Source organism: Typopeltis vanoorti, chromosome 20 (assembly GCF_054136105.1).
Source record: "Typopeltis vanoorti isolate ZY-2024b chromosome 20, IOZ_Tvanoo_1.0, whole genome shotgun sequence".
Lineage (NCBI taxonomy): Eukaryota > Metazoa > Arthropoda > Arachnida > Uropygi > Thelyphonidae > Typopeltis > Typopeltis vanoorti.
The window spans coordinates 104,298,358-104,311,459 of record NC_143568.1 but is presented as its reverse complement, the minus strand read 5'-3'; positions in this window follow the sequence as shown (position 1 = coordinate 104,311,459).

The window sequence follows — 13,102 nt, the reverse complement described above, 5'->3', positions numbered from 1 at the left end:
TTGAATTCAAAGACAGTTTTCATGATGTCAATTGGTTAATCAAGGTTGTCTACCTTTGTGACATTTTTTGATTTTTTGAATAATTTAAATCTGACATTACAAGGTAGCAATGTAACTGTATTTAAAGTGCAAGAGAAGGTGGAAGCTGCAAAACAAAAAAACTTAATTTGTAGTCCCGTCGTGTGGAAGCAGGGAATTACAAATCTTTTACAAAGCTAAGAGAATTACAAAAAGAGTATAATATGAGTTCCATGCTGGATGAGATTTCATCCGTTATCAAGGAACATATGCTAGGACTGCAGGCAAGTCAGTCTGAAGAAATATTTCTCCCCAGTCAACAGCAACAAAGCATGGATAAGGAACTCCTTTTACAGTGAACGCAGAATCTGAGACAGAATTTCCAGATTCAGATATTGAATCTATAATTGAACTGTCGTGTGATACGGTACTCAAAGACATCTTCAACACAATACCACTGATGGATTTTTGGCTGTCTTGCCATCAGGAGTACCCAGTTTTAGCAGAAAAAGCAATAAAATTTCTAATTCCTTTTGTCACAACCTGTAAGTTGTGAAACAGGCTTTTCAATTATAGAAACTAATTGGAAGTCAAACCGCATTTAAGAATAAAGTTATCATCTTTTCCTCCAAACCTGAAGTTTCTAGTTAACAAACAACAGCATCACACTTCTCATTAATAAATTACTTGGCTTTAGTTTAACTTCTTTATATTTTTGTAAGAGTAAATGCTTCTTTATTATTTCTAATAATAATAAATGAAAACTCTATGACCATTCAAATCTGTTTTATTTTACCTATTGGCCATAAAAATTATAGTGGGTCACGAAGATGAAGTATTAAAATAACTGGGTCACGGAAAAAAAGTTTGGGAAACCTTGGTTTAGGAGATGTGATCGAGACATATAAGTTGGTAAGGTGTAATTACCAGATTAGTGTGATGAGATTTTTCATAGAATATCTGGAGACAGGGGGATGGCCTCTTGTTCTCCCCCCTGTCTCCAGATATTTAATGAAAAATCTCATCCACACTAATCTGGTAATTACTGCTTACCAATTTATAAGTCTTAATCATGTCTTCTTCTCTTCCTTCTATCCACTAGGCTGTGTAATTTGCATTCTCTCAATCTGTCCACATTACACAGACCAGAAACCAACTTAAATAATTATCTCTGGACCCTCTCCAATATCTCATCATCCTTTTGAAAATCTGGCAACCAAATCTCTGTACAGTAATCCATATGTGACCTTGTACAATGGAATCAAAACATCCTTACTTCCACACATCAGTGGTCTCCATAGCATTTCTGTAATCCACTGTGTTAAAATTGTCCTCACAATTTTAGCAAAGTGTTCATGAAATTTCAAGTCCCTATCCACTATAACCCAAATCTTTCATCTCCTCACCTCCTCTAAAATATCTACACCAATCCCATACTTTATATCTCATCTTTGCTTCCCAGATTTTAAAACCTTACACTTTGTAACATTAAACTGACATCCCCACACATTTGCTCATTTAGATAGTCTATTTAGGTCTCTTGCAAAACTACATCTGCTCTACTTCTCAAAACTCTCCCCGATTTTGCATCATCTGCAAACAACTGCATGTCACCATTACACACTACCATTACTAAGTGAGTCACCTTCCTTGCTTGCTCTTTGTACTCCTCATGTAATCGATTATCTCCACTCATCTTCTGCTGCCTCCACATTGCCTTTTTCTTCCAAATTGCACACTTCACCTCTTCAATCATTAATTTTACACCTATCTTATTTAATCTCCTGACCTTTGGAATACTTTCAATCATTGCCTCTGATAGATAAATCCTGAGTAAAGACCAAGCAGTATTGATTTCCTTCCTATGCAATTCCTCATTCCATGATATTGCTGTATGTTGCCTCCTGAGCTTTCGATAATCACCTGCCTCATAGTTACACATATGTAACTCTTTCTCACAAAAGTCCTGATATGGCTGGCCAGCACCAAGTGATCACTTCATGGTCACTTTCACCAACTGGAGGATGACGTGACACTTCATTTACAACAATATATTCTAATGGGTTAATCAAATCCAAGACCTTCAATCCACATGTGTCCTCTGTTATGTATTGCTTAAGGTAGTTATTCCTTAAAAACTCAAGAAATTCATTCTCTTTGGTTCCTGATGCTGTCTTTTCATTCCACTCTATATTATCATAATTGAAATCACCCATAACAATCACCCTTTTCTTATTAGCCAGACCAATTTGCCTAAGCATTTCCTTCTCATCGCCTTCCACATTACCAGGTCTATAGGAACACCCTACTAAACATTTCATCCTGTCCACTTTGAATTCACACCATATGCTTCAAAAGCACTGTAAGTGCCATCTAAGCACTTAAAGTGCTTAGATGGGCACAACTCCTATGCAATTATCAATAACACTCCTCCTCTCTTTTTGCTCTGTTTGTCTTTGCAAAAGACTACATATCCCTCCATCTCTATTCCTGTCAGAATGTCATCCTTGTTCAACCATGTCTCATTTATACCAACAACGAACTCTATTAGTACTACAATTTCATTCCGCATGTTTCAAATACTTCTAGCATTCATAAATATACACATTAGCTCATTTCTGTTTCTATATAACAAGACCCATTAACCACACATCTTGGATATGACTCCTTTACACTTTTGCCTGTCCATTCCTGTCTATTATCACTGATATTACATGCCTCCCCAAGACCTAAATGTTACCCACATCCTTGACTGTCTTAATCTTCTCTTGCACACTCACACATCTACTCCTGAAACCATCATCTACACTTTTCACACAGTGTTCCTCTCTCCACCTTGACCCTGTCCACTCTGTGTTCCTTCTCTTTATTCTCTTTGCTTGTGCCACTCACCTATCCATTCACAAACTTGCCTACCTTATTCTCCTGCTCTTCCAGAACATCTCTTGCTTTTTCAAGTCTTATATTCACTTCAGTCATTCTCTCTCTTGGCAGTTTCTCCAACTGACTCACACCATATCCATTAAGATGTAGCCCATCTCTTTTATATACAGTTCTGTCTGCCCCATCCTACATGTTCGCAAAATGAACTCCTTTTTCCTCACACAATGCTGCTAGCATACATTTATAATCCTCGCTTGCCTTCTGAACTCATCATTATCATACCTTGCCACTTGTGAGTCTTTTGTTACCATTTTGATACCGACATCATTTGTTTTCATGTTCTTCACTCTTCCATACATATCTACAGTTCGCCTCGTTTCTTGCATCATCTTCACCAACTCAGCTTTCATGTCTTGTGTCCTTTTTTCGCTATCATTGATAGCTATCACTGTTAATCCCACTCATCGCCTTACTGTCAATTTCACTCTGTTTTTTAACATCGTATAAATTATCACCTATTTTATCGTCAATCAAACTTTTTTCTTCACTGTCATTTTCACACACTCTCTGAACTCTCGTCCAATCTTCAGCTGCCGTGTCAGTTACAAAACTGTTCCCTACTCATACTTAAACTATTTAAACTCATATTTAAGTGTGTCTCATGGTCCATTAGGATATTTCATTTCCTACATACCCACACTCATTCTTTTCTCCTATTCTGCCTCTCCACATAAACATCTGTGACATCCGCCCCCCCCCCCTCCAAGGTTACAAAGTACATTCACAGCATTGTACCATTGTTGAGAAATCTACACTATCTACCTTTGTGTTTTGCACAGCCCTACACGCTTATTTGCGTTTCACTCACATGTTTTATCAGTGTACTAAATTTAACGATTTTTTAAAAAACAGTTAAACAAACAAACCAACACATTACAAACACTGCAAGTGCACAGTTTCTACCACAACTCTTACACACATAAACATACTTATTTACAATTAATTAGTCAAAAACCTTATCTGAATGGGGAGCCTTTCCTCATGCCTTCATGCCTGCCTTACTGGTGTCTTTCTCTATTTCCTGTTCATCTGACTAATTAATTATCCATCTATGTGTTCCTCAACTTTCAACTCGCCATGTAGAAATCTGTCTGATGTTTTCATGAAGTCCAAAATCACCTTATGCAAGTCTCCATTAACTAGCATGTTTGTTGTCACTTTTTTCCCCCATAAAATGCAATTAGATTACTAAATTAAATCCTTGAAAATCCATTCTGACTCTTTGTAACAACTAAGGGAAGGGAGCAGTCATCTCTCTTTTGTGTATTCCTCAGTAATATGCACTGACATCTTCCAGTCTACAACCTTATTAGCATATAACATACTCAATACATCATATATCTTGGATGAATTAACTTTTTATAATTTTCCAATAAAGTTTATAATAATTAGTTACTGTTCATATTAGCCAGCCTGGTTGGCCGAGCGGTTACCTTATCCGCTCTCCAACTAAAAGGCTGCAGGTTCGAATCCCGCTTTGGGCATGGATGTTTGTGATTGTCTGTGGAAATACCAGTGGTGGTGGTGGGCGGTAGATGCTGTTGGTGTAGTTGGTGGATTAAGTGGTGAAGACAGAGAGAGATGTAGAGTAGGTGTCCTCCCTTGCTGAGTCTTTGGACTCCCTGGAGGTGTCACGTAATAATAATAATAATATTACATCAGTAAATTAATCAGCAGAGACTGTAAATGTAAACTGATTTCTCTTTAATAATTTAAGGATAATATGGAATAATTTAATTTATTTTCAGTTCTGCTCTACTAGGAAAAGTGTTGTTCAAACAGCTGCTATTTTGTCAAAGGAAACTAAGCTTGTCTTCAATTTCCAACATAAACAGAAACTTGTGAAAGAAGCTAATATGCTGAAAGACAATAAACTTAGAGGTAATTTATTATTTAAAGTTTGAAGTGAAACTAACATATGGTATTAATTCTTGGGTTTTATGAGTGTATATATATATATATATATATATATATATATATATATATATATATATATATATATATATATATATATATATATATATATAAGAAGCCTGAATGGCAAAGAAATGGAGCTAGCTGAGGAATTAGATAAGTACCAGATCGACATAATAGGGGTGACTGAAACAAAAAAGACCAAAACTGGTGAGATCTTTCTGAGCAATAAATACAAACTGTTATATTCAGGCAATGACAATAAAGGAAAAGAAGGAGTAGCCATAGTATTCAACACAAAATACGAGGCTAATCTTCTTGAATGGCAGTCAGTCTCAAGTAGAGTAATGTGGGCAAATATGAGAATGGGGAACTGGACAATGAGACTTATTTGTGCCTATGGTCCCACAGAAGGTTCTACTAAGGTAGAAGTGGAGGAATTTTTTGAGGCTTTAGAAAAAGCAACTGACACAATGAAAAATGAAAAGTTGGTCCTTGTTGGGGATCTAAATACTAGAGTAGGAAATGATTGTGAGACATACAAAAATATTTTGGGAAAATTTGGAGAAAAGAGCAAAGCTAATAATAATGGCAAATATCTGTTGGATTTCTGCTCAGGACATGGACTGGTTATTACTAACACCATGTTCCAACATAAAAATGTGCACAAATTCACATGGAGAGAAGAGGCTAGGAATAAGAAAAGTCTCATTGACTATGTTATTGTTGATAGTGATGTTTTCTCCCTGGTGCAGGACACCAGAGTGTACAGAGGATTTGAAATTGGAAGTGATCACTATTTAGTCTTGAGCAGGATAAAATTGAATTTCATATTGAAAAGAAGAACATGTAAGAAAGTTTTAAAGCGAATAAAAGTTGAGCAGCTCTCAGATGTGAGCTGTAGGCTAAAATACACAAAGATTATTGAAGAAAAAATGAAAGAGTTTGAGAACAGGAATCAAACCTTGGAGATTCAGTGGCAAACTCTGAAGAAAACATTGATTGATTCTGCCAGAGAGGCATGTGGTGAGGTTATCTGTAAGGATAAAAAAATCAGAACTCCCTGGTGGACACAGGAAGTTAAAGAGGCAGTGAAGGAAAAGAGGAAAGCATACCAAAAGTTCCTGTCAAATAAGTCAGCTTGTGCTCTTAGAGAATATAGAGACAAATGCAAGAATGCTAAACACTGTGTAAAACTAGCTAAACAAAAGTCATGGGAGGACTTTGGCAAGAATATAGAAAATAAATATCAAGAAGGTGGCAAAATATTCTGGAGGTTGTTGAAGAAGCTGAAGAATGGAGGAAAGAGTGCTATAAAAGGAATTAGAGATGATAAAGGTGACATGAAAACGGGAGAAAAAGATATCCTTGAAGTATGGAGTAATTACTTTGAAAAACTGCTAAATGAAACAAGCAGTGATGACAGCACTGTGATAAAAAACACTGACCAGGCATGCAGTCAGGAATACATATCCATACTTGAAGTAGAAAAAGCCATCAAAGGCTTGAAATGTGGAAAGGCAGCAGGAGTAGATGATATTCGACCAGAAATGCTGAAGTATGGTGGTATAAGAGTCTTACAGTGGCTGCACTGCATAGTTCAGAAAGCCTGGACAGAGGGATGAATTCCCGATGACTGGAGTAGAGCTCTCATAGTACCTATGTATAAAAAGGGAAATAAAACTGCATGTGAGAATTACAGAGGTATTTCCCTACTGAGTGTTCCTGGCAAGATCTATGCAAGTATACTTGAGAAACGGTTGAGAAGAATTGTGGAAGAAAAGCTTAGTGAAGAACAAGCTGGATTCAGGCCAAATAGAGGCTGTCAGGATCAGATCTTCACTTTACGACAAATAGTCGAGAAAGCATGGGAATATAACAAAGATCTGTATTTAAGTTTTGTCGATTTGGAAAAGGCATATGACAAGGTGCCAAGAGAGAAGCTATTCAATACGCTGCAGTTATATGGTGTCAATGGGGCATTATATCAAGCAATACTTAGTCTTTATTTGAGTTGTAAGTCAGCAGTTAGAATTGAAGGAAGTACAGGAAGATGGTTTAATGTTAAATCTGGTGTGAGACAAGGATGTACATTATCCCCTCTGTTATTCATTATCTATATGGATCACATTATGAAGGAAAGTGGTATTAAACATGATATCAAAATTGGAGATGTTAATGTCAGCTCTTTGCTTTATGCAGATGATGTTATACTTCTAAATAAATCTGCTACAAGTCTCCAAGATTCTCTGACTAAATTGAATAGCTGTTGTAATAGATATGGTATGAAGGTCAGCAATAAAAAGACAAAGACAATGAAAATAGGCAGAGTCATTGAAAATGTCAACTGTGTTGTGAATGGAGAACCTGTGGAACAAGTAAAACATTTCAACTATTTAGGCACGATTTTTACTGAAGATGGTAAATTAAATATAGAAATAGACAACAGAATAAGCAAAGCTGGTATGGTGGGAAGTCAATTGAATAAATTCATATGGAATAAGAAAGAAATTAGTCGGAACACTAAATTAGCTGTGTACAAGACAGTGTTCAAACCAGTTTTAACTTATGGATCTGAGAGCTGGGTCAGAAGTAAAACACTTGACTAAAGACTAGAGACAACAGATATGAGAGTCCTGAGAAAGATTATAGGCGTGAACAGATGGCATCAATGGCAATATCATATTAAAAACGAGGATATTAGGAAAGAACTTAAAATTGTCAGCATCCAGGAATGTGTTAGCAGAGCTAATCTCAGGTGGTATGGTCACTTAAACAGAATGGGCGAGGAAAGATTAGCAAAACAAGTGTTTTCTGCCAGGTTGGCAGCAAAACGACCTAGAGGAAGACCAAGATATAGGTGGATTGATACTGTACAAAGTGCTTTAGACGATAGAAATATAAGATCTGATAATGTTGGAGTCTTGACAAGTAACAGACTGATTTGGAGGAAAATTGTAGATAGGAAATTAATAATGATGTAATTTTTTCATGTAGTACTATCATATTCTGTACACCCCTTGAGGGTACATAACAGGAATTTGATGATGATGATGATGATATATATATATATAAATTTGGTTGCTATTTTGTTGATGTTCCTAAATTAATTGATGTTCTATTCTTTTATCAACCCAGGACTGGATCCTAGTACTCTCATAACTACTTCACCAAAATTAACCACATCTCCAGACATATTAGATAGGTATATAATTCAAAGCCTCACTCTCATCACCTTCATAAGTGGAACAAACATGCCTACCCTCTTTCCACTTGTTTGGCACTTATCCTGTTACAAGACTCTTGTTAAACAAGTAGGCATTACTGCCATTAACTCAGTACATTCTCTCAAAATGTGTAATTTTAAGTCCTTCCATCTTAGTAATCAAGTTTATTTAATTCCTCATATACTTTCTGCTCGCTCATCATCGATCGCTTCTCTATTCCTTCTGCATTCTAGTCACCATGAGGTCATACTTTTGAAGATGAAATACATTGATGAATTGTCCATTAATGTTCATGAGCAGAAGAGCAGGAACAAATGATTTGAAAGGGGAAAAATGTGCAATGAGAGAAGATATTAAAGAGTTATTGAAAGAAACACAAAAATGAAAAGTAAAGAAATAAAAATTGTGAGTCTGCTACTTCATATGATAGAATGAAGTTGAGAAGAAGGGCCATGATTGCTGATGAGTCAATGAGAAGATTGTGCAGAAAGAACAGTGTGCAGATTATTGATGTATGGAGTGAAATTCATGGATGAAAGGACTTATATATGGCTGACTAACTACATTTAAATGGTTTTGGAGTTAGATGTTTTGAGAAAGTGTTGTTTAGTGAGTATTTGTAAGTGCAAAACCAGGGAAACTAGAATATTGGGTGGGGGATGCAATCAAGCATGTCTTGTAACCCATGTGATAAATGAGCATATGTAAAGAAATGATTATGCAATGCTGAATGCAATTTTACATGTTTCCAATTCGAATGGGTTAGTAGTGATATTACACAAGGGTAATTGTGGGTCCAAGCAGTTGTTGAAATGCATGTATACTGCTCAAAACAATTAGGGGATATTTTGGTTTTCTTGTAAATTATAAAGTTATAAAAATAATTTACAAATGTAACACATTTATTTTAAAATATTCTTAATATACAACAGTGTAGAACATGAACCTGCGTACAAAATCATGTTAAGATGTCGAAATGTGTCGTAGCCATATTAGCATGTGTGTGGGGGGGGGTATAAAAGTGTGGCTTTTTGCTCTCACACAGTGCATAATTATCACTTCAATTGTAAACTTGTGTCACCTACCACCCATTATTTTGTTAAAAATGGCAGAGCAACATGATATCGCAGAATCCATGGCTTGAAGAGCCATTGGTTGATTAGAAGCTGGAAATGCAGCAAGTTGTCGCTCAAGCATGTCGTGTATCGCAAAGCGTAATTTCACAACTTTGAAATTGCTTTCTGGAGATGGGAAATGTTTGTCGAAGACAAGGTCAAGGTTGCCCATCACCAATTATTTTACAACTCCAAGAGACGATCAGTATTTGTCATTACTTGCCAAAAGAAATTGAACATTTAATGCAATGCAACTTCGAAGCAAACTTGCCACAGCAACAGGGAGGCTGGTATCGACACAGATAGTATGAAATCATCTTCATGCCATAGGTTTATATGCTCGAAGACCAATGGTTTGTATTCCACTTACTGCAAATCACAAAACAGCCCAAAGAATTTGGACACAGGAACACTGCAATTGGACAAATGAGGATTGGCCTTGTGTATGTACTTTTTAGTGATGAATCCAGGTTCAGTCTGCAACCAGATAACTGACCTATCTTGATATGGCGTGAAAGTGGAACAAGAAATAATCCACAGTTTGTACATAAAAGACCCCCAACATCAAGGTGGTAGTTTGATGGTATGGCCTGGAATAATTATAGGTGATCATACTGATCTCTGTTTTATCAGAAACAGTTCCTTAACAGCCCAAAGGTATCATGATGAGATTTTGGAACCTATAGTTTCATCCATATGCTGCTGCAATTGGCCAAGAATTATTTTTATGAATGACAATGCTCGTCCACAATGTGCAAAATTGGTACAAGAGTGGTTTGAGAAAGAAGGTTTTGAATTAATGGACTGGCCTGCCTGTTCACCGGATTGTAATCCAATCGAACATACCTGGGATGCTTTAGGTAGGCGTGTTTCTGCTCAACTGGTGCCACTACGATCGCTTCAAGAACTCGAAATTGCTCTCACAGAAGAGTGGGGAAATATTTCACAAGAGCTGTTTGATCATCTTATCCAGTCCATGCAATCAAGATGTACTGCTGTTTTGACTGTTGATAGAGACCATACTCCCTTTTAAAAATTAACAAAAGCGATTTTGACTATTCTTGTTTATTCCTGTAAAAATTATTTCATGATAAAATGTATAATTTATTAAATTTGTAATAAAAATCGATTATTTAAACAATATCTCATCAATTACACCCTATCCATAAGTAAGAAGTATTTATTCATGTATAAAGTACCCAATAGTTATAATTATTTGCAGAAATTTATAATTATCTGACAGAAACTAAAATATCCCCTAGTTGTTTTGAGCAGTAAGGGACAGGAGTTTTTGGCATAGGTCAAAAATTAATGGCATCAGTGAGATACGGGGTGACAGAAAATGATATAGTTACAGGGATAGAATGTAAAGGGTACTGTATTTTCAGCAAGGTTAGAGGGAATATGACAGGAGATGGGGGATTGCTGATGATAATTAAAGAATTACAATCAACAAAATTAGAAGTAAAAGAGGATTTTAAATCAAGGGGGGAAGATTCATTTGAGGCTGTCTGGTGTGAGATAGAGGGCAATAGGACAAAATATAGTTAGGTGCTTGTATAGACTAGGGGTCCACAGGAATATGCAGATACCATGTATCAGCAGATTAGCACAGTGAGTTGAGTACAAGCTGATCAATTATTATGGGAGACTTTGGGGACATAGATTGTAGGGAGGAAAGAAGCATGGAAAGATGGAAGTGGAATTTATACAGTTGCTTAGGGATAATTACCTGAAACAACATGTTATAGAGGGGGACCAGGAGTTTGAGGGTGCTGGATCTGTAAATAGCATCAGAAGATATATTTCTAACCAAGGTAGATACTCCGCCTTTAATCAGGGAGTGTGACCACGAAGTCTTGTTCCAGAAAGTTGCTAAGCATGTGGAATTCTCTGTCAAGAAGGGGTTTGTTGAACTAAAATATGGTAATTATGCTGGGACGGCTCATGCATAGACACTGCGGAATTGCAGCACCCTCAATTTTTCTTGATATATAAATATATTTATTAATTTATTTATATTTGCTTGTAATATTTAATTTTATCATCAACAATCCTATCCAATTCTCTTATTTTGTATAAAAAATAATAAAAATCCATCTTGTAGCACTTAGGACGGTGAAGGATGCTAGCAGAACTGTGTTTACCACAGTGTCATATTGCCTAGTATTTGCTACACGTGCAAGCATATGCACATCATAGTGAGATGCGAACTATTAGCATAATGCGGTACTGTCTGCCATGCAACTGTTGTTTATGTGCAGTTTGCGCCACTAGTAGAGTGTTTGTAGTGCTTATTGTGTTTACTACGTCTCTTTAAATATTTGGACATTACAATTAAAGACATAACATTTGTTATGTCTTTAATTATAATGATAATAGATTATAATGACACTCATGATAATGATAATGGATTTTATTTTTAAGTAATTTTAAATTATACTAAACTGTATAATTTTATTGATAATAAACAATATTTTTTCATGAACCAAACAAGAAGAATATATTTTATTTTTAAGTAATTTTCAATTATACCAAACTGTTTAATTTTATCTATAATAAACAATATTTATTCATGTTTAACTTTGTTTTAAATTTTTACCATAATTTTATTTACATTCTGAAAGTTGCAGCACTCCCACAATTTCAAGCCACGAGCTGCCACTGTAATTTTGACAGAATTAGGAGGCATCTTTCAGCAGTGCCATGGCTTGAGAAGATACAAGAGAATATCAGTAGTGCATGGGAGGTGGTCAGAGATTGTTTCAGAAAAGCAGTATCAGACTGCATACCCAATATCAAGAGGATAAACCAAGTTGGGATTAAGTGGATGAGTAGAGATAAAAAGCAAGAGCTGCAAAAAAAGAAAGAAAACACTGTGGAGGGAATATAAAGAAATAGGTGATCAGCACACTCATGAGTAGTACAAAGGGTGACTAGTATGGTAAAAAAGGGCAAATCAAATTATGACAGAAAATTAGCTAAGCAGGTCAAGGTAAATCCAAAAGAGTTTTTTCACTATGTAGGAAGTAAGAGTAAGAGAAAAAAATGACTATGGTAGGATGACTTTAAACAATGGCCATGGTAAGAAGGTGAGAGAGGCAAAAGAAATAATTGAGTTACTGAGTGATAATTTGGCAAAGGTGTATCATCCAGGCGAAGATTTTGAAGTTGCTGACATGATACATATCAAAATGAGGTAGATGTACAGGAGGTGTTCAGTTTTATATAGTTTTAATTTGTTAGTAACTTCTACAGACCAAGAAGTGACCTTCTTAAGGAGCCTGTGGAGTTTTCTAATTTGTGAGTTGGTGGGATTGTATTCAATGGGAAGATAAGTAGTCCAAGAAGTGACCTTCTCCTTAAGAAGGTCACTTCTTGGCCTGTAGAAGTTACACAAATTAAAACTATATAGCTCTATACCCCTCAGTATATATGGACTCCCAAAAATACATAAAGAAAGTTTGCCATTACATCCCATAGTGGATGGCATTGATTTCCCCACATACAAATTAGCCAAACATTTGGCCAAAGCACTCACACACTATACTGGCAACACATCATCACACATAAAAAACTCAGCCCACTTTAAAGCCAGTATAGAAAACCTTACACTCCAACATACTGACATAATGGTTAGTTTTGACGTCTCCTTCTTATTCACAAATGTCCCACTGAAAGAAACCTTAGAGCTAATCCAAGCTAAATTTCCTTCTGATATCTCAGCCCTATATCGGTTCACAATGAACTCAGGCTATTTCGTTTGACTGGAAAAATTCTACAAACAAATAGAGGGGACAGCCATGGGTTCATCACTCTCCCCACCTTTGGCCAACTTCTTTACGGAGACCTTTGAAAAGAAAGCCTTAAACTCTGCCCACAAAA